Below are 24448 nucleotides of genomic sequence, written 5' to 3' on the forward strand. Positions count from 1 at the left end.
TAGGATTTATTTTACAGGTAAGTATTTAGCTTAAATAGGAATAATTTATTTAATAAGAGTTAATTAATTTTGTTAGATTTAAATTATATTTAACTTAGGGGGGGTGTTAGTGTTAGGGTTAGACTTAACTTTAGGGGTTAATACATTTATTAGAATAGCGGCGAGATTCGGGGTCGGCAGATTAGGGTTAATAATTGAAGTTAGGTGTCGGCGATGTTAGGGAGGGCAGATTAGGGGTTAATAAATATAATATAGGGGTCGGCGGTGTTAGGGGCAGCAGATTAGGGGTACATAGCTATAATGTAGGTGGCGGCTCTTTGCGGTCAGCAGATTAGGGGTTAATTATTGTAGGTAGGTGGCGGCGACGTTGTGGGGGGCAAGTTAGGGGTTAATAAATATAATATAGGGGTCGGCGATGTTAGGGCAGCAGATTAGGGGTACATAGCTATAATGTAGCTGGAGGCGGCGTGCGGACGTAGTGTAGGTAGCTGGCGGCGACATTGTGGGGGGCAGATTAGGGGTTAATAAATATAATATAGGGGTCGGCGGTGTTAGGGGCAGCAGATTAGGGGTACATAAGGATAACGTAGGTGGCGGTCGGCAGAATAGGGGTTAAAAAAATTTAATCGAGTGTCGGCGATGTGGGGGGCCTCGGTTTAGGGGTACATAGTTAGTTTATGGGTGTTAGTGTACTTTAGAGCACAGTAGTTAAGAGCTTTATGAACCGGCGTTAGCCCAGAAAGCTCTTAACTACTGACTTTTTTCTGCGGCTGGAGTTTTGTCGTTAGATTTCTAACACTCACTTCAGACACAACTCTAAATATCGAGTTAGAAAAGATCCCATTGAAAAGATAGGATACGCAATTGACGTAAGGGGATCTGCGGTATGGGAAAAGTCGCGGCTGAAAAGTGAGCGTTAGACCCCTTTTTTGACTGACTCCAAATACCGGCGGTAGCCTAAAACCAGCGTTAGGAGCCTCTAACGCTGGTTTTAGGCTACCGCCAAACTCCAAATCTAGGCCTTTGTTTTTTAAAATACATTATCTCTCGTAATCTTAGAACTGGCAACATCTGCGACTTAACCATATGAAGACTTATAAACTAGAAGATTCTGTTTGACAGCTTGGGCTGTAGATCTGAACTATTTGTACCTTAATAATATTATTTTATTATTTTCCTTTGTTCTTTATAAATAACTTAAATGTATTCTTTACATCCTTGTTTTATTAAACTATGTAGAATGATCAAAATAGACAAAATATCTATTTTTGAGACAAACGTTATTAGAGGTCTTTCACATATAATGACCCATTTCCAAACATAATTTCACATATAATGACCCATTTCCAAACATAATTTCACATATAATGACCCATTCCCAAACAAAGCCCCAAGTGTTTTTTTTACTTTATATTTAAAACATCTGCTGTGTTGTACTGCTCCAGGACCACAATTTGAAAGAATAAGTGATTCTCTTCCAAATTAGGGGTCTTGTAGGCTTGTAAGCTGCTAAGGGAGCTGAGATCAAGAGGTTTGATAAACCTCCTCCATCCAGTGACACTGAGCTTTGAGGTTTTGCCCCCTTTGTGACATCACGATGTGCATACGCGAGGGATCACTGAAAACAGTGTTTGATCGACCATCCCTCTGCATGATGAAAAGGGCTCGTCAGGTGCCCCTGCCCAGAGGCCGCAATGTACATCAAAGCAGTTAAAACACAAATACAACTAAAATAAAACAAAACAAAACAAATAAAAAGACCAACATGTTTTAAAGCTACTCTTTCAGAAAGAACATTTGTGAATACAGTATAATATGGGCTGGAATGAGTTAAAACCATGTTCGTTTTGTTCAGTATTCTCACACTCTCACCACCATGACGTATTTCTATGTGTTTTCATTTTATTTTCAGTCCCTTTAAATGTTATTACTTGTCTTTTTGTGTTTGGCTTGCCTGAGCTTGTCCATGGCTGTTTGTGTACTTAATAACAATAATTTCAACCCTTCAATTAAGCCGCCAAACAAAAGAAACACTCTGTAATGTAAACACAAAAGCATTGCAGCTGAACCCAGTAAAATGAGTCAACATATCATGAATTAAACATGTTAGTCTAAAAAAAAACACGGAAACAGATGTAAGTGTTTAATTAAAGTCTGAATGAAATTAATTCAGGAGCGCAAGTTTTTAGTGTGAACTTTTGCTTTGCAAAGTGGTTATGCATGCGACAGCCTAACCTCTGCGGTTCAAACCAACACTTAGTAATGTTCTGAGACAAATATAGACTAAATGCAGTATCATGCAAAGTGAAAAGTGACAGCCATAAAATATGCTGAAAATGTAGATTAGCAGATGCTAAGCGCTAGAGAGCACTAACAATTAAGTGATCAACAAAATCTTCTATTTCTGTAATTTAACATAACCATTTTGTAGTTGATGCTTAAAAAAACATCATCAAAACAGCAATGTTTGCAGGCACACCGACAAGAATAAAAAAAACAAACACTGAACAATTGAAATATGATTTCTTTAATCCTTGTGACCATCTAAAACTGAGACAAAATAATACCAGTGCTAAAAATCTTGAGTGGAACTTATATTCTTTTGCACTTGAGTGTTATCAGGCATAAAATTTAGGATTAAAATTTAGGACTAGATTATGGGGCATATTTATCAAGCTCTGCCCAGTGTTTCTGGCGAGCCTGCAGGCTCACCACAAAGACCGCTGCTCCATAACCTGTCCGACTGCTCTGAGCAGGCGGACAGACCATCACCGGAATTCAACCCGATCGAGTACGATCGGGTTGATTGACACCCCCTTGCTGGCGGCCTATTGGCCGCAAGTCTGCAGGGGGCGGCATTGCCCCAGCAGCTCTTGTGAGCTGCTGGTGCAATGCTGAATACGGCGAGCATATTGCTCGCCGTATTCAGCGAGGTCTGTCGGACCTGATCCGCACTGTCGGATCAGGTCCGGCAGACCTTGATAAATATGGGCCTATGAGTGGAACAGCATTTACTGCTACCACTTTCACGCTAACTCAGCTCAACTTCTTTTCTTTGCGCTCATCAGGTAGCGCACTTATTACAAGTTGAAAGTAAATATTTCTCGCTTGTGCTCTAAGAGCAGAAGTAAGAATATTGCGACCGTGTTAACATACTCTCCCATAGACTCTAATGGAGAGAGAAAAGTGGAAAACAATATTTCACGCTAACCTAAATTGACGTAAGCCCCCTACTCTAATAACACTTCATCCACCACATAGCCCACCGCAAATTCCCCACTACACTATTAACCCCTAAACCATTGCATAGCCCACAGCAAAGTCTCCACTGCACTATTAACCCTTAAACTGTCACAACGCAACATCGAAAAATACCGCACTAACATCTAAACCCCTAACTAGCTAACCCCCCTAAATTACCCCCCAAAATATGACCCTTGCCTGTAAAAAATCCCAAAGCTAACTAACCTTTAAAAACAGAAAACCTAACCTTACTTTAAAAAATAAAAACCTAACCATACATGAAAAATAAAAAAAAACTACCATTACAGAGAAAAATAGAAAAAACCCCTCCCATTACAGAAAAAAACTAATTACCAAAACTAACAAAAAAAAAATTGGCTATTCTAAAATCCCACAAAAAAAAACTTAAAAAAACAGGGGTAACCCTTGCATTCCTATCGGTGGATTTTCAGTTTCAAATCAGTCAATAGAAAAAGCTTTCATTTTATTGCTGATTTGAATTTGAAATTGAAACATCAGCCAATGGGAGTGCAAGGATACCCCTATATAAATCCAGTGTGCGACTGGTGTCCGTATGAAGAGAGGACGTCAGGGATGGAAGATAAGACGATAGATTGAAAATAAGAAGAATGCCACCAGGATGAAGATAGACCACCGCCAGGATGAAGATGGACCACTGCTGTAATGAAGATAGAATGCCACTGTCCAGAATTCAACTTTGTTTAGTACCATCTTTGGGTTTAGTGTTAAGATTTTTGAGGGTGTTTTTTTTTTAGATTTTTTTTTTTTTTTATGGGCAGCAAAAGAGCTAAATGCCCTTCTATCCAAATGCCATTTCAGTACAATTGTTAGCCCTTTTAAGGCTTCTCCCGGCTTCGTTGAGGACTTCTTGTCGCTTGGATGAAGACTTCTCCCGGCTGGATGAGGATGGATGTCCGGTCTTCAAAAACTGTAAGTGGATCTTCGGGGTTAGTGTTAGGTTTAAGGGTTTATTGGGTGGGTTTTATTTTTAGATTAGGGACTTTGGGCAATGTAAAAGAGCTAAATGCCCTTTTAAGGGCAATGCCCATCCAAATGCCCTTTTCAGGGCAATGGGGAGCTTAGGTTTTTTTAGGTAGTTTTTTTTGGGGGGTTGGTTGTGTGGGTGGTGGGTTTTACTGTTGTTTGTATTTTTTTGTTACAGGTAAAAGAGCTGATTTCTTTGGGGGCAATGTCCCGTAAAAGACCTTTTAAGGGCCATTGGCAGTTTAGTGTAGGCTAAGTTTTTTTTTATTGGGGGGGGCTTTTTTATTTTGATAGGGCTATTAGATTAGGTGTAATTAGTTTAAATATTTGATCATTTCTTTTTTATTTTGTGTAATTTAGTGTTTATTATTTTTTGTAATTTAATAAATTTATTTTGTTAATTTTTTTTTAGTGTAATGTTAGGTTTTAGTGTAAGACAGGTTAGGGTTTTATTTTACAGGTAAATTTGTATTTATTTTAACTAGGTAGCTAGTAAATAGTTAATAAATATTTACTAACTAGTCTACATAGTTAAAATAAATACAAACTTACCTGTAAATTAAAAATAAAAAATAAAACCTATGATAGCTACAATGTAACTATTAGTTATATTGTAGCTATCTTAAGGTTTATTTTGCAGGTAAGTATTTAGTCTTAAATAGGTATTATTTAGGTAATAATAGAAATTTGTATTTAGATTTATTTTAATTATATCAAAGTTATGGTTACGTTAGGGTTAGGATTAGACTTAGGGTTAGGTTTAGGGGGTTAATATATTTATTTAGTGTTAGTGATGTGGGAGGCCAGAGGTTTAGGGGTTAATAACTTTAGTATAGTGGCGGCGGTGATGTTGGGGGTGGCAGTTAGGGGTTAATAAGTGTAATGTAAGGTGTTTGGCGATGTCAGGGGCAGCAGATTAGGGGTGTTTAGACTCTGGGTTTATGTTAGGGTGCTAGGTTTTTAAACATAAATTTTTCTTTCCCCATAGGAATCAATGGGGCTGAGTTATGGAGCTTTATCCTCCATAATTGGAGGTGTTAGGCTTTTTTTTAGCCGACTCTCCCCATTGATGTCTATGGCAAAATCGTGCACGAGCACGTAAAACCAGCTCAAAGCAGCGCTGGTATTTGTGTGCGGTATGGAGCTCAATGCTGCCATATTGCTCACAAATGTGCAACCTGTAATAGCAGTGCTATTAAAGGTGGAGCGTTGGAAATAACTTGCAAATTATTACCGAGCCATTCATAACGCAAAACTCGTAATCTGGCTGTCTGTTAGTAATTTAGGCCTGTGAAAGTCACTCTTGCAACACCCTTGTGGGGCTTTAGATAATGCTGTAATTTAAGGTTAGAACATACACACACATATGACTGATCCTGATCCTTAATTGGATAGAAATATGACTTTAATAATGTGTTTAAGCTCTGGGCATGGGATAAAGTATAGTAAAATATACTTCTTATAAAATAATTTTATTTTACAAATGTAATTTTTACACTACATCATCATCTTTTCTAGAGTGCCATACAATCCGTAAAGGACAATGGACCAGATACAAATGCACGCTATTTAGCACTTTCGCTCTCACACAAACACCACCAGCAAGTAAACTTCTAACGCGCACAGGTTAGCTCAAGTATTACAAGTTAAAAGTAAATGGTTTCATCACAGGAAAGGTTGATGTGCGCTTACTTCAGGACTTTAGATAATCGCCACCCTCGCTAACCTCTTCTCCCCATAGACTTCAATGGAGAGTTCAACTTAAATACACACACAAATAATTATATATATATATATTTATATAATAAAGGATTTCCAAGGGAAAGGTAGCAAAAAAACGGAAGAAAATTCTTTGTATGCTTGTATTTATTCAGCAAAGTTGCCAAGTATACAGGTAGATAGACAAAATGACAACCTGAACGCATTTTGCGCATATCTACCTGATACTTGGCAACTTTGCTGAATAAATACAAGCATACAACGTTTTTGTCTCCGTTTTTTATCTACCTTTTACCTTGGGAAATCTTTATTATATACAGCTGATGGGATACCGCTTATAGCTTGCCGTGGAACTTAAGCCCTGCTGCATGCGATTGGTGCATCCTACCTTTTTCCCCCTATTGACCTCATCACCTGGCACCTACCTCTAGCGCTGTGGGCTCTGAGACGTCAGAGCGGGTGGAACACTCACTGAAGACGGACGTGTGAGCATCCTGTGGCCATTTCCTGTTGACAGAACTGGAGGGGCTTCATCACCTGACTAGAAAACGCCGGGCAGAGGTTGTCCACAGCTGCCATATATTTTAAATATAATTTAGTTTTTGGAGATTTTAATATTGATTGGCTGAATCAAAAAAATAAACAGTTGTCGCTTCGCTGTGTTTAAATCTTTTGCAGCTAACACAATTAATCTCCTCCCCATACTCGCATAAACATCAAAGCCATAATCATACCCTGCTCGACTGTATTCACTCCACTTCTCTCCCGACCGAATCCAGGAGGCAGGTGTTCTCCCTAACAATTCAGAAGAGCCACTGTTAGGTGTACTGCGTGCACAAAATAAAGGCAAAATAAATCCTCTCCCAAGGTTAAAATCACCAGGTCCTTCAAAAAATTTAATATTCAATCATTTCTAAATGACATCGAGAACCTCCCCCTGGCACAGATAAAACCTAATCCCAGATCTAGACTCCTCCATTGAATTTTTTCAGGTCTGAACTCCTACAAGTTTGGAATTTACATGCGCCCGCTGCGTAAGGTGAGAGTAAAAAGGAGCACACTTGAAACTGGATCACAGCTGACCTCATTCAATGTACCAAATTCGGGATTCATTGTGGTCAAAGTTCAAGCATACTGGGCTCTATGAACGATCACTGCCTAAAGGCTCGTCAGAAACACGGCAATCAAGCTCCATACAGAGCTGATAAATAGACCCGTGTGTTATTGGCTCACCCATGTGCATTGCTATTCTTCAACAAAGGATACCTAAAGCAATGAAGCAAATTATGTTATAGAAGTAAATTGGAATGTTGTTTAAAATTGCATTTCTTTACCTGAATCATGAAAGAAAATGTTTGGGTTTAGTGTCCCCTTTAATGTTCATTGGTTGTTGGTAATATGCAAGAGGTGGCAAAGCAACAAAAAAACTTAATAAACCCATAAGCTTAATGATACTGTGTTGTTGTTTCTAATTAGCACACAGGCTCTTAACATTGTAATGTTTCTATTTAGAGCATCAAGATGATAACTCTTAAAGATAAAGCAAAGATAAAGCAAATGTATTAACTAAAATTACAGAGAAAATGTTTCATTTTAAACTCTATAAAATAAACAAGAGCTGTTTAAGAACCTGTTTAAAAAAAATAAAAATTGTAACCATTCCCCAGTCACATACATGGACATTGTGTAACACGCCATAGCGCCATCTATTGGTTGAAAGTTCCATGACATGTGTAACACAACTCCATCTATATTGGTAGAAGGTTTATCATCAAAATGTGTATTGGGGAAATAGACCAATTTTCATATATTTGGCATAGAGTGACAATTTAATGTATGGTTGTAAGTTTTATCGTTTATCCCTCCCCTTAATCCCCCTTCCTTTCATTAGAGTTACATTTTTATTATGTTGTTTTCTATATATTTATGTGGTATGGCACCCTAAGTTAAATGGGGTGCTGTTAGAGTCTAGTACAGAGTGAAATAAACCATGGTGAGTAGCTACTTTTGGAACTGGTTGTTTATCCTGAGTTTTTCAGGAATTCCTGTAGCAGCCTTAGGACCAGCTGTTTGGCAACTCTTACCAAACTTATAAAACTGCAGTGTGGCTGTTGTAATACTGTCTGAAAAAGTACACATTAAATGAATGCATATTTGAATGTTTTATATAATAAATTTGATGGAACAGCATTTTAATATGCTGGGTTGAGTACAAATTTGCCATCATGAGGTAATAAAGGGCTTGTCACTGTAGCAGTACCCTTAAAAGGCAAAATATGCAACCTTGTTTAAGGGTACATTATGATACCATAGCACTAAGATCCAATCTAGTCACCAAAAGTACATATTTGCCTTGGTACAATCTGCAAGGGTACCAATATGTACTCATGTTAAAGGGTACAGCGGGTGTACCTTTAAGGGTACTGCTCCAGTGACAAGCTGTTGTACCCCTAAAGGTAGGAATTTGTGCACATTTTTTTTCTGCCATAATTAAAAACTGTAGAGATATTCCTGAAAATGACAACTGTGCAGATACACAAAAAGCATAAGTCTATTTTAAAAAGCAAACATCTCTGGCCATACTGCTCTGATTTACTTGCATTTTAAAAAGCATACAATGCTCCTGTGATCATGTATTCACTACAATATTCTTGAAATATATATGTCTTAATGCAAAGCTTCCCAGTTTAAAGGATTACTTTCTGTTATAATTTTTAAGCTAAACAACTAACATATTAAAGTTAATAAACATTAATAAAACCTACTGACCCTATATTTTCTCCAAAACGAAGTTTCCATTATCGGTTCTAAAAGTTTATATCTTTTATTCGCCGATGATGTCACGTTATCCTGCCCACTATTTTCAGCACTGCATGTGTCAAAATACTTAAACCAATAACTTGTGTTGTTTAAAGCGCCATTTTGAAACCGTAGGTATTGTAAACGGATTGGTACAGAGCAAAGGATACCCACGGAGTGGGTTTGGAAAACAATTAAATTTGCAGACAAGATTTCTGATATACGGTAGAAATATGTTAATGAAATGCTATTGGTTATAAGCGTATTTGGGGTAGTTAGTTAGTAACAGGCATAGAAAATAGTTTACTTACAGTTGGCCCTTTAAGCTGTACTTGTGCCTAAAAAAATATGTCAAATATATAATGGTTTTCTATCAAATTTACCATATCAACTCTCAGAAAACTACTGCAATGATGTAACTAACTATTCTTGAGGTTTATATACTGTATTATTAAAGCTATCAAGACAATATGTTATATTACTCTCAAAATATAGGTACTTGTTTTATGCCTAAAGCCAATTAATAAACTCTCGATATTAAAAAATATCATCTGCTTAATTATTGAATCTATCCATCCCGAAGTTTTAAAATATTTTAATTAATTAATCAATTAAAGCAATTATGTATTTAGCTCACATTTAGAAACCATATTAGTCAGCTGGGCTGCTTTTTAATAACAGTAAGTTATGTTGATCTATTTTTCTACTGTAATCTGCTCATCAACCATACACTGTAGCTACAAAAAAATAATAATATAAAAAAAAAAATCCCAAAAGTTTGTGTGCATTTCTGGACAGTATATCAATAAACACATGTATCATGCATGTTTAAATAACAACAATTTTTTAAATGTTTTATATCTCAGAAACAACTTTTTGAAAAGACGCTTTCTGACTAAAACTTAATCTATTTGATAAATATCATAGCAAATCCTTTCAATCATAATCTTTTTCTATTGAAAGTCTATGGGGGCCCATTATCAAGCTCCGGATGGAGCTTGAGGGGCCCGTGTTTCTGGCGAGCCTGCGAGGCTCGGCAGAAACAGCGAGTTATGAAGCAGCAGTCTAAAGACCGCTGCTCCATAACCTGTCCGCCTGCTCTTAGCAGGCGGACACACATCGCCGAAAATCAACACGAGCAAGTACGATCAGGTTGATTAACACCACCCCCCTGCTGGCGGCCGAATAGGCCGCAAATCTGCAGGGGCGGCATTGCACTAAGCAGCTCACAAGAGCTGCTGGTGCAATGCTGAATACGGGGAGAACGATAAATATTTTGATAAATATCCCCAAACGACATACTATAATGACTTTTTATCATTACCTCAAAGACTCACTCTTGAATAAAAAGCAGCCAAATTAATTATTACAATCCAGATTAAGATGCATTTGAAAAATCAGCCTTGGTAAAAAGAAAAGAAATATATAATGGTAATTTATTGCTGTATTATGGCTGCACATTTATATTTCTCACATTGAGAAATGAGAGATAAAATATTATCTTCTGCCAGTAACAGCCACACAGGAAACACTGTTAAACCCCGGTTCCCAATAGTAACCACATTGAGTAGGCATTTTATCCCTTTCTTACAATAGTGCACATACAACCATGATTTACGTTTTTTGCCTATAAACACAATATGTAGTGGTTTCTATGTGCTTTCTGGAAGGAATACACATTGTGAAATAATTAGACAACTGTATTTTGCCTTGTAACATATAAAAAAAAGCTTTCATTCTATTGGCTGATTTGAAATTGAAAATCAGCCAAGTGGAATGCAAGGTACCCCTATATAAAGAGGGTACCTTGCATTCAAAATTCAGGTCTGTGGCTGGTGACTGCATAAAGAGGACATCGGGGACGGAAGATAAGATGGATGAAGATAAGAAGACTGCTGCTTGGATGAAGATAAGAAGACCATCGCAAGGATGAAGATAAGAAAACTGATGCCAGGATGAAGATAAGAAGACCACTACTGGGATGAAGATGGAGTGTCGCAGCCCGGATTCCACTTTGGTTAGTAAATAGCTTGTGTTTTTTTATGGTGCAGCAAAATTAGCTAATCACCCTTTTAAGGGCAATGCCCACCCAAACGCCCTTTTCAGGGCATTTTTTTGAGTAGTTTTTTAGATATTTTTTTTTGTAGGGGGGGGATGGGGGTTGCTTGTAGATTGGTGTTTGTTTGTTTTTATTTGAAAAAGAGCTAAATCACTTTAGGACAATGCCCTACAAAAAGCATTTACTTTCAACTTGTAATACGAGCGGACATTGACGCTCAAAGCCACTCATAGGATATATGGGGAGCTTAAGGGACAGTAAAGTCAAAACTAAACTTTCATTATTCAGATATGGCATGCAATTTTAAACAACTTTCCAATTTACTTTTATCATCAAATTTGCTTTGTTCCCTTGGTGGTATTTTTGAAAAGCTAAACCTAGCTAGGCTCAAACTGATTACTAAACAGTTGAAAACCGCCTCCTAGCTCAGAGCATTTTGAAAGTTTTTCACAGTTAGACTGTGCTAGTTCACATGTGTCATATAGATAACATTGTGCTCACTAGCGTGAAGTTATTTAGGAGTCTTCACTGATTGACTACACTGCATGTCTGTCAAAGGCACTTAGATAAGGAGGCTGTCTGCAAAGGCTTAGATACAAGGTAATCACAGAGGTAAAAAGTATATTAATATAACTGTGTTGGCTATGCAAAAATGGGGAATGGGTAATAAAGGGATTATCTATCTTTTTAAATAAGAAACATTTTGGTGTAGCCTGTCCCTTTAAATTACAGTGAGTAAGCACAAAAATGTCATGATAATTTAAACAGTGTACCACTTGTAATATGAATTTGAGCGTAAAGAACACTGCAATCTTTACTCCACTAGTAATCTGGCCCTAAATCCAATACTATATATATATGTATATGTATATATATATATATATATATATATATATATATATATATATATATATATATATAATATATATATATATATATACTGTATATATATACTGTATATATACACATACAATTTTTCTTCAGCTTTTGTTATTTTCCTTTTGCTAAAATACCAGGTAGGTGACAGCACTTCTTATAAGATGAGGCCTCAGCCAACTATCAAAAGATTTAGCTATTCGGTTGATATTTAGATTTCCTCTCCCATCGAGTAATTCAAAACTCAAAGTAACTCTAACAACTGTAACCATTTTTCCAACTATAAACACTTTTATCTTCATCACAGTGGAAAATAGCATAAAGTACTATAGAAACGCCACTTAAAACAATTTTAGTAGTTATTTGGTATCGCCGGGCTTTTATACATATGCTAATATCTGCAAGCACTGTAAGTAAAATTACCATAAAAAAACAATATAAAAATTGTTACACTTGTTATGCATTCAAGTTGAGGTATCAGCAGCAGAGGGAGATGAAAACTTTGTTGGGAATAAAACCATATAATAAGCCAACATGCAATCAGTAGGCTCTCTCCCACTAATAATTGCAGACATTTTCAAAAGTGCTTGCAGCACAAACTGAAATTAAATTGCAGATTTCCACACCAGTTGAAGCATAATATTTTTTAATACAAAGTTGCAAAACTACCTGTCACAGAACAAGTATCTGTAAGGGAAAAAACATTTTCAGCAACACTTGTTATTTTGTAAATTGTATTGATTCTCCAAGGTGATTGTAGCTGGCACTGTCCTCAGTTCTAACAGAGAACTAAACTGGTGTAATTGTATGTATCACTATATCAAACCGAAACAAAATAGACAAAAATAAAGTTCAAATTCTTAAAAAACAAAACTGTAGCAAGATACCATCTGCTAAAACTATATAACAAATATATTCCCTTAAATAAATAATGGTTATTTTAATTTTTTAAAATGATGTTGAATTGATGACAATTTTAATCAACTTTCGAATATACTTCTATTATCAGTTTTGCTTTGTTCTTTTGTTATCCTTTGTTGAAGGAACTATGGAAGCTAGCTGAACACATCTAGTTAGCCAATCACAATTAGAGACAAATGTGTGCAGGCACCAATCAGCAGCTAGCTCCCACTAGTGTAGGATATGTGCGTATTCTATTTCAACAAGGGATTCCAAGAAAACAAAGCACATTTGAAAATAGAAGTAAATTTAAAAGTGTCTTAAAATGACATGCTCTATCTGTATCATGCAAGTTTAATTTTGACTTTCCTATCCCTTTAACCCCTTCCTGCCATTAGGATGTTCCATGCCATCCTAATTGCGCTGGGCTTTAGCGCCTTTAGGACGGCATGGAATGTTCTAGCCATTTGGCTGTACTGTAGTCATAGTAGCTTCCTGAATGGGATTGTGGACTGGAAGGCATGTCTAGCATCATAAGCACTCCCCCCTGACCCAATGCCATCATTAAAATCACGTGATCGCATGCACGATCACGTGATTTCAATTTGTCTACATTGGAACTTTGTTCCGATGTAGACAAATTTGGCCCATCAGAAAAAGTGTTAATAGTATTATTATTATTATATTTTTGAGACCATACTATGAGCTAGTGTTATACATTATAACTTTTATATACCTCTTATAAAGAGAATATACTTGTTTTTCTTTTTTCTTATTATTATTTTTATTACAGTGTATTATTATTATTTTTTGTGGCATTTATTTTTCATCAAAACAGACATATAGATATTTACATAGAAGATTATTATTTTTTCTTTATAAATATACTATACTGTAATTGTTGCCCTTAACACACACACACAAACACACACACACACACATATATATATATATATATATATATATATATATATATGTATATATACTGCATATATATGTATATATATTCTTCAGAGAGTTTGATGAATATTTTTTATGATACACTATTTTATACTCTGAAGTAGATTCCAAAGACTCACCAGTTTAGAGTGAAATAATCTTACAGCCCACATAGTGTCAGTTCTCTGTGAATTATTTAAGGAATGGTTTGAACCCAGAAGCCCATGTGCGCTCTGTGTTTTTTTTTTGTTTAACCCCTTTCCACCATTAGGACGTTCCATGCCTCCCTAACTGTTATGGGCTTTAGCTCCGTTAGGACAGCATGGAACGTCCTAGCCGTTTGGTAAATGGAATTGCAGTCTGGATGGTGTGCCTAGCACCATAGGCACTCCACCTTGACCCAATGCCATCATTGAAAACAATTTTTACTTATTTGTTTACATTGGAATTTGTTCCGATGTAGACAAATAAGTCTAGTCAGGAAAGGGTTAATGAAGCTCTCTGGAAAACAAAATGTTGCAGGGGACAACCAGGTGATCATGAGAGTACAACGTATTGCTAAAAAATATTGTCAGTAATATTTTCACTGCAATTTAAATTAAATTGTCCTTTAGTTTCATATCTGTATCAGTTTTATAAGTGCATACAACAGGTGAGATAAACCAGCAGAGGTAAACCACTTAGAAAACACAATAAGTAAGCTTGAGACAATTTCACACCCAAAGAATACCTCTGTTTAGCCCAGTCAATGACACTATAAGACTAACTCTGCACAAAACAAATGGAAAAAAAATAAAAATAATAATAATTATGATTGTAATTTGAAAAAGTGACAGAGAAACATAATAGATACGACCATAATATTACAATCCGAAATACATAAAATACTAAGGTCACATTTGTATTGCAGCTTGTAATCATTTTTAAACTGGTTGTTAATTGTTAAAATGCTGTAGAAAAACAGTACAAGTTTTGGTTCTTCACATACTACTCGAAAAACAGTTTCACACTAGGAACATTGCTGATGCCACAGATTATTTTTTTTTCCCACTGAAGTCAATAGGATTTGTAAAACATTATTTTTCACTCAGATAGACAAATAGATAAATGGAGATAGTTTGGTTCTCTATCTATCTATCTATCTATCTATCTATCTATCATCTATCAACTGTATCTATCTCTCTGTCTGTTTCTATCTACTGCTTTGAACTCAATATGATTTTCTTATCGATGTATACAGATTAGCTCCTCCTCATCCCTGAAACCCATAACAACCAAACTTATATTGCATGAAAAAGCCGATGAGCTGGGGTTATATTTATAATTACTAATTTATTTATTTTTTAAAAAAGAGATTATTATTTTATTCTTCTTCTTTATTTATAAAGTGCCAACAGATTCTGCAGTGCTGCCCATGGGTTCAAAGGTAAAAGTACAACTGAGAAACAATACAATACAAGACACAATTTACAGACAAATACAGGGGGAATTGAGGGCCCTATTCCTGTGGGAACTTACAACCTAGATGGGTAGGAGGATGGGAAACCAGAGTTGGGGACTGCAAAGGTGAGAATGATATTAGTGAGAAGAAAGATGAGGGCAACATGATAATTAATTTGTTACTGAGTCGGGTGATAAGCTTTCCTGAACAAAAAGGTATTTAGGGAGCGTTTAAAGGAGGACAGGTTAGGGGAAGGTCTGACGGCTCGAGGAAGTGTGTTCCAGAGGGTTGGTGCTGCACAAGAGAAGTCCTGTAGTCTAGCATGGGATTAGGTGATGGTTGAGGAGGCAAGAAGCAGGTCATTGTTGGATCTTAGCGGGCGGGTTGGAGTATATTTGTTAATGAGTGAGGACAGGTGGGGGGGGGGGCTGCGTTGGTAAGGGCTTTGTAGGTCAGGGTGAGAATTTTTAATTTGTTTTGTTTCATTACATGTAGTCAAACAGCTTTGCCATATACTTTCATTATTTATTTTATTCTCCTTCCCTGTAATTTAATTATGAATATTGTAGGCTTTCCAATTCATGTTAAACATTGAAGTGCAGACATAGCTATATTCTACACAGTCAATGGTTGCACACCTTTTATAACCATTCCTAATTGGCCTCAGTGTAACCTAAGTTACAAAATGGCAGCACACACTGCTTTACAAACCTTAAAGGGACAATGAACCCACATTATTTCTTTCATGATTCAGATAGAGCATGCAATTTTAGGCAACTTTCTAATTTACTCCTATTATCAAATTTTCTTCGTTCTCTTGCTATCTTTATTTTAAAAGCAGGAATGTAAATCTTAGCAGCCAGACCATTTTAGGTTCAGCACCATGGATAGCACTTGCTTATTGGAGGCTTACATTTACCCACCAATAAGCAAGAATAACCCAGGTTCTCAACCAAAAATGGGCCGGCTCCTATGCATCACATTCCTGATTTTTAAATAAAGATAGGAAGAGAATGTAGAAAAATTGAGGAGTACATTATAAAGTTACTTAACCCTTTGAGTGCTAATGACGGCTCTGAGCCATCACAGAGTTTCCCACATTGGTGCTAATGACGGCTCAGAGCTGTCACTAGCACTCTTCCACCTTGAGGGAGATCTGGGGGCTCCCACCCGCTCCTACCCCGGCGATCGTGCCTGTAGAGTGACAGGCATCGCTGGGGCTTCCCGTTTTGTGTGGTGACATCACGCGCAATATTGTGATGACTTCACCACGCAACTTTATTTATACTTAACAATGTTAAGTATAGGAGCAGGGGGCATGCCTGTATCTCAGGCATCTAAGCAGCTGCAAACCCCTAAGACACACCATTGGAAAGGCAATCGCAACAGTGTAAGTTTTGGGGGTCTAAAAAAAATTAAAAAAAGGTTAAAAAAAATTGTTAAAAAAATAAAAAAACCATTAAAAAATCTTAGCACCCAGGTGGGAAAGTGCTTAGCACTCAAAGGGTTAAAATTGCATGCTCTATCTGAACCATGAAAGAAAAAAAATATGTTTAGTGTCCCTTTAACTTTCCCCTTATTTTTTTTAAAATTTAAAGAATTAATATAATTTTTATAAATACATGTACAAATTATTCTCAAACTAAGCTTTAGTCTGAATACATCATTCAAGCAATGATTTGTTTAGAGTTTAATGTCCCTTTAAGAAACAAGTGAAATAGATTCATATTTTCAAAGTACATTACGTTTCAGTATCACTCTGTTGCCTGCCTCTAAAGGCAACACATCATTATCACAATGTGTGTACACATAGATATATGAATAATAATTAAAGTCCCCCTTTATCGTCTTCAAGAGGTCCCATTTGAAAGCACACCTATATACAGAGTACAATGTTCATCAGGCGATGTGTTTTGTTCGGCCAATAGGCACTTACTTAAGAGTGTCACTCAAAAGAGGACAACAATATATATAGCCCAGAGGGAAAAAGTTACTAATCCATTCTCAATGTTAAATTTAGGATAAACTGAAATATTTACTAATCCACTGCAATTTCTTAATTGCCCGGGACTAGAAGAAGTTTCAAGCCCTGTCTCTCTCTCTCTCTCTCTCTCTAGTATGGTTTACTAGTTAGAGGTTAAATCTACTAGCCCAGAGAGAAAAAGTTAGTTGCCCACTCAATGTTAAATATAGGAAAAAGTCAAATTTCTAAGTCATCCCAGACCACTGAACCACTTGAAATTTCAAGCCCTGTATATATACACCTATATATATATATGTAGAACCTTAAACCCTTCTTAGTGCAATGCCTTGTCATATACCGTATCCCTTTAAAACAATGTTATAACATTTTTATTATAAAAATGTATTTTCTAGAACTGTTACCACCCTCTTTTGTTCAAAAGTACAAATGTTGCGCTGCTTTTAAATAAGAGTTAAAAGGTGCTACAATTTTCAAAGCCTTAACTTTTGTTGGGAGTAGAAATCTATTTTATGCAGTCAGTGCTATTACCATAGAAGGAAAAATAGTGTTGAAGCTGCAATTCGTCCCTATGTTTATGTGGTTATCAATCACATTTTATTTCATTGGGTTTTAAAAAGACATATGTTTGTGGATTTTTCATCATTTTCATACAAAGTTTAATTTTTCAACCGTTACTCTAAGAAAAACAGTGGCTAGATTACAAGTGGCACGCTTTAAACTTGTAATATGTGTGCTAACAGCCCTGAAAGTAAACTTTTAACATGGGCGGATTGGCATCTGTATTACAAGTTGAAAGTAAAAAGGTAGCACACTAGGGGAACCCAATGCGTGGTAACTTCAGGACTTCAAATATCGCAACTGCATTAATTTCTCCCTATGTACTTTAGTTAATGCTTGTGCAATAACCCGACACTGCATTAGGCCAGCTTTGCAAAACTTGAACTGAATTATTAATCTTCTTCACATAGAAGAAAATTTACTTTTTATTTGAAATAAATATTTCTCTATGTCTGATGATTTGTTTGCAAAATTAATATCTATTTATCTCATCTATGTATCATTTATGTATGTATGTATGTATGTATGTATATATCTATCTATCTATCTAGATTTAAAAATGCAAAGAATATTTTCCTCTATGTGAAAAACATGGAATGTGAAATATTAAAATTGAATAAATAATAATTTTCATGTTTCATGTTATTTTTCTGGGAAGGGCTCCAGAGTTTTTATATATATATATATATATATATATATATATATATATGTGGTGGTGTGTGTGTGTGTATATGTGTGTATATATGTGTTCATATGCATATATATATATATATATATATATATATATATATATATATATATATATATATAAAGAAAAAACAGACTTGCACTCGCCGGTCTTTTTAGTGAAATAATTTACTGCAAAATTGTGACGTTTCGAGGACAAAATCCCCTTCCTCAGACAATGTGTTTAACAAACAAGAGTGACTTTATACACTGTGTAACTGAAACCCCTCCCCTCAATTAGACAAAAAACCGCCAAATTGTAACCATGGTGACCACTGAGTCACATTGTACACAACAAGTATTTACCATATAGAATATGTGTTATCGTATAACCATATATAGATAGATGAGCCATCCTGGCTCAACCAAAACAGTGACAGCCCAAGTGCACGTTATGAAAACTGTGATGCAATGAAAACGAGCATGGAAAACAAACAGATCCCTTAGTGAGTGTGCTGAGAGATACCATTCGTTCATTCATACTATCCTATGATACTCATTAGAGCATTAAAGTTGTTAAAGAGAAATAACAAATCGCCAATGTTTTACTCACCCGAGAAGGGACATAACCCACAGACTCAGGAGCCGTTCACTGCCGCATCGGTAAACAACGCCGGGTAGAGAACCCGGAACACAGTATCACGTAGGTCTCTCACGTGGGGGGCAATCGGCCAATCACCAGGATTGTTTACCGTTGCCACAGTGACCAGAAGCCGCAAGGTCGCACGTAAAGCTCTACAGCCCTAAAATAAACACAGAAGTTGAAAATTGACTTGATAGAGTTACGGTAGCACTTGCCCTTAAGTTATAGCAGAGTACAGCACATACAGAGGATCCAACAATCAAAGATGCACAATCAACTGTCAGTACGTATCACCACGGTCAGAAACTCGTTGTGACCTCAATTGTAGAGTTTACGTGCGACTTGCGGCTTCTGGTCACTGTGGCAACGGTAAACAATCCTGGTGATTGGCCGATTGCCCCCCACGTGAGAGACCTACGTGATACTGTGTTCCGGGTTCTCTACCCGGCGTTGTTTACCGATGCGGCAGTGAACGGCTCCTGAGTCTGTGGGTTATGTCCCTTCTCGGGTGAGTAAAACATTGGCGATTTGTCATTTCTCTTTAACAACTTTAATGCTCTAATGAGTATCATAGGATAGTATGAATGAACGAATGGTATCTCTCAGCACACTCACTAAGGGATCTGTTTGTTTCCATGCTCGTTTTCATTGCATCACAGGTTTTCATAACGTGCACTTGGGCTGTCACTGTTTTGGTTGAGCCAGGATGGCTCATCTATCTATATATGGTTATACGATAACACATATTCTATATGGTAAATACTTGTTGTGTACAATGTGACTCAGTGGTCACCATGGTTACAATTTGGCGTTTTTTTGTCTAATTGAGGGGAGGGGTTTCAGTTACACAGTGTATAAAGTCACTCTTGTTTGTTAAACACATTGTCTGAGGAAGGGGATTTTGTCCTCGAAACGTCACAATTTTGCAGTAAATTATTTCACTAAAAAGACCGGCGAGTGCAAGTCTGTTTTTTCTTTCTATATGGATCTTTACTAGCACCCTGGCAGCTGCCACTAAGTGAGAGTGCACATCTCTGCTACTGTTATATATATATATATATATATATATATATATATATATATACATACATATATATATATATATATATATACACACACATTTAGACAAATATATATATATATTATATACATAATTGCCCATTTAAGTCAAACACCTTGTCATATACCATATACCTTTTAACCCTAATAATTTTTGTATATTTATATGAATAATTTTAATTAGATAGTGTATATATGAGTGTAACACTGTTTTAATGTACTTATGTTGTGCTTGGTGCAAATTTGTTTTTTACACTTTACGCTAGGGGGCATATTTATCAAGCTCCATGTAGAGCTTGAGGCCCCTTGTTTCCGGCGAACCTGAAGGCTCGCCGAAAACAGAAGTTTTCAAGAATTTTATGAAGCAGCGATCTAAAGACCGCTGCTCCATAACTTGTCTGCCTGCTCTGAGGTGGCGGAAAGAAATCAACCCGATCGAATACGGTCGGGTTGATTGACACCCCCTGCTAGCGGCCGATTGGCCATGAATCTGCAGGGGGCGGCATTGCACTAGCAGTTCACAAGAACTGCTGGTGCAATGATAAATGCCAACAGCATATGTTGTCTGAATTTATCGATGGGCAGCGAACATTATACGCTACTTCGTATCATGTCCACTCACACATTGTTAAATATGCCCCTATGTCTTCACTTGTGCTAACTCGATGAGCGCAAATGTTGTTTGTGCTCGAGAACACCAATTTACTTTCACCTTGTAATAGCACGTGATATTGCTTATCGTGACTTACGCTAACTTTAGCACGCCACTTGTTATCTAGCCCAATGCATTTAAAAGGAGCTGTAAGTGGAGATAAAGATATTATGCAATGTTAAGAGTTTACTAACTGACATGCCTATTTCCCCACTTGCGCATGGATTGTCTAGACAGTGTAGATTCTGATTTTTATGGTGTTTAGCAAACAGCCAGTAATGAAATGTTAACCAGCTGTTACAGGGACTAGAAATAGTAAACATTTCATTTATTCCATCAAATGACATTTTTTTCCTTCCATTTCTAGCCTAGCAGCTGCCTATTACTTGCTTCTACCATGCATGCAAACTTATGAGCAATCATTAGTGTAAATGGCAGACAATGTGTGAAACATTGCAATAATCATCAGCATTCATTGCATGCCGTCTTGTCATCATTCCCCTCCACGGAAATTGTATCTCCCCAGGGAACACTAATGCAGTGTTTATCTTAAACTGCATGTGGCTAGGCTCCATTATAGTCATGCATACAGACTGTAAGGCACCTGTAAATAATGCAAAAATAGATCAATACTAATTTAAAATGTTTCTCTTTGCTTTAAATTGACCGTGTTCCTGCAAATTCCTTCATATTCATTGTTTACACTGCTTCAGTTATTGGCTTTGTGCACATAAAATATGTTGAGTTATGTGCAGTTGTGAATTACCTCTATTCATTACAATTCAATGGAAAGGCCACAGGTGAATGCAGTAAATACTAGATTGTGTAGATATTTTATAGACATGTTTACATCAGTTGTGCATGTAAACATTTTAGTACACATACACTTTTCCCCTTGGAAAATATATTTAAAATCAATGCACATGGTGTTGGTATTATTGCAGGTGAAGCACTAGATCTACCAGATCTCATTGGTATCACATCTATTATTGTATATAATCAAGTGAGCCAAGTACCAAAGGGTTATCAAACAAAATAAACACATCTCTTTAAAGTGACTGTTGTCGTGTTGCTATGGGCAGCAAATTGAAATACATATTTATATTAATAAATACATATATATATATTTATGTGTTTATATGTGTATATTTGCCCATTTACAGGCGTGTGATAAATTAGTGCTCCACTTGTAATTTAGCCCTATATATTTGTAGCCATCTGTCCATTTCAAGTGCTTTACCTCTTAGCAACAACTAAAATGGTGAAACATTCCACAAACATATGTATTGAAAAATGTAAGACTTTAAGCCTCATATTCCATAACCAAAAAGCTATACTATGAAAAAAGACAACAATAACATTGAAAGCTTATTGAATTCCCACCATTTAAAAAGGAAAATAAATATATGAACTAATGCTGGCCCTGAAAAATCAAGGTCAGAAGTGGAACGGACAAGGCCAGTAATACTAATGACATCTAGATTTTGATTAACAAGTATATCTTAATAACATCATGAGTGCGTTTTTGACTGCCTCTTGCCATCAAAATGGTGTTGCTCAATAGCTATTAGTTTGTATGCATTTATAAATTCAGGAGAAACTCCCTTTATTAGATACTGATCATAGTTCTAAAACAGAAACAGTTTATGCCGGCCCATTTCAGGTTCCGCACCCTGGATAGTGCTTGCTTATTGGTGGCTACATTTAGCCACCAATAAACAAGTATAACCCAGGTTCTGAACCAAAAATGGGCCAGAAACTAAGCTTTACATTCCTGCTTTTTAAATAAAGATAACAAGAGAACGATGGAAATTTGATAATAAGAGTAAATTAGAAATTACTTAAAATTGCATAATTTATCTGAATCATGAAAGAAAAAAAAATTGGGTTTAGTATCCCTTTAATCATAATTATGGATCAATAAGAATTAAGATATCACCAAAAGAAGACATCTATACTGGATAAAAGTATCTACATTAAAAGTGCCGGTTTTCTTACAAGTAAATCCTGAAGTTGTACCAGGTCTTTCACTAACCCAGCAACAGGAAAAATATAGGGTGAAATAAACACATCAAATATTCACTTTGTGTGATGCTTCGTATATTCACAGTGGAAATCTTAAACATTATAATTATAAAATGCAGAATTTTTTTTGTGCTGCAGATTTTGATCTGATTTCTGAGTCAGCTGTAAAACCAAAGTTACGCTGGCTGGGCATTTAATTAAGGTGCACCAGTTTTCAATAGGTGGAAGAGCTATTAATATTCAGTCATGGGAAATGCTAATTATTATGTTTATCAGCAAATGTTCTTGTCGTACACTGCTGGTTAAGCTGTTCTTCCTCATTACTGGACAAATATTAATACTATCCCAAAGGAATAACAAAAAGCAAATTCATAGAAGTAATGATTGTTAAAGGGTACATTAATTTTAATATTGTCATTAATATTAATTAGATAAATCAGAATGTTAGTTTATAGGGCATAAATGTACCTGCATAGAAAAAATTATTATTTACACTATTAATAGTAATTTGTATTATAATATTTTTTTTTATCTCATATAGACTTCATAATAAGCATTGTGCATTACTAACAGAGCTTTGTAAAAGTTTGTTTGCTAATATACAAGTTGGTTTTGTCAATATTGAATTTGTCCGTTCTCTGTGGACCTGGGTCTGTATATTGACTTAAGTAAAAAAATAATCTGTCTTTATTAACGATTAAAGCCATGTTTTTTTCATTTTAAGTTTTGGGTTGTCAAAATAAATATATTAAAAAAATCTTAAACTCTATAATAGTAATCCTAATCATTATATTGTACAGGTAAAGCATTTTAATATCACAAAGACTTAAACATTTACCTATTATTGTTCAGATCACTGGCCATCTACAGATAAAATACTAACATCATAGATTGATAATACATTCAATTTTACACTGTTAATAGGACAGAGGTGGGTAATTACATCTTTAAAATTGTTTTTCCCTTCATATGTTTCCAATGACTCATTATACCAGCTGCAGAGTATTACAACTTATGAGAAATTGCTTCTTTAGATGTATTTATTTATATGAAATAGCTTGTTTTGTTCTTTGAAACAACAACCCATTAAAATGGGTTGAGCTTGCAGGCAAATTAGATCTTTCTGCACACACATGCTTTTTATATTCTTTCTGTTTGTATACCAAAGCCTCATACTTATTGCCAGATGATCTAGGTCTCTGGGCTGGCGAGATTATAAAAAGAATGCTCACCAGTACCTCTATTTCCCTGGTGGAATGATCTGTTGAAGTTTAGATCGAGCACTAAGAGAGAACAATTGAAAATTAACAGTTTATTACTTATCTCTTCTACATCCCACTAGTAGTATACTTTATTCAATAGAAGTTACTAAAAAGCACAATTGTGTTCGCCTGTACATTTATATTTATATATCTTTTATGAATCAAATTTGTTTAGTAACATATAAATGTGTGTATCAATTTGTATTGGATTAATTTATAATGTAACTTTAATTGTGTCTATAATAAATAACTTTTATTAATTTTAAAACATATAGAATACATCAGATGTTTTTAGGAATACTAATTGTAACATATAAAGAGAGTTTGTTTAACAAGTATTTGGACTTAATAAGGAAAATAAAGGAACTGTCTCTTAAACAAACCTTCACTATAAAAGAGGAGGACAAGGCTGGTTATCATTTGGCTTTAGAAAGGCTCATTTGGAGCTGAAACGCGTTGCTGCTAAAGATAATCCCTTAGGGGACACTGTATTTCACACACCTTTATGTGTGTAGCATAACCGCAAAAGTGGGAGTGGTCAAGCTATAATGCTATGCCAAGAAGCTGGGCAGCTTACTTACGTGAGGCGGGACCTGGATGTGCGATAGCCAGAGAGAC

The sequence above is a fragment of the Bombina bombina genome, chromosome 4 (genome assembly GCF_027579735.1).
Source record: "Bombina bombina isolate aBomBom1 chromosome 4, aBomBom1.pri, whole genome shotgun sequence".
Classification (NCBI taxonomy): domain Eukaryota; kingdom Metazoa; phylum Chordata; class Amphibia; order Anura; family Bombinatoridae; genus Bombina; species Bombina bombina.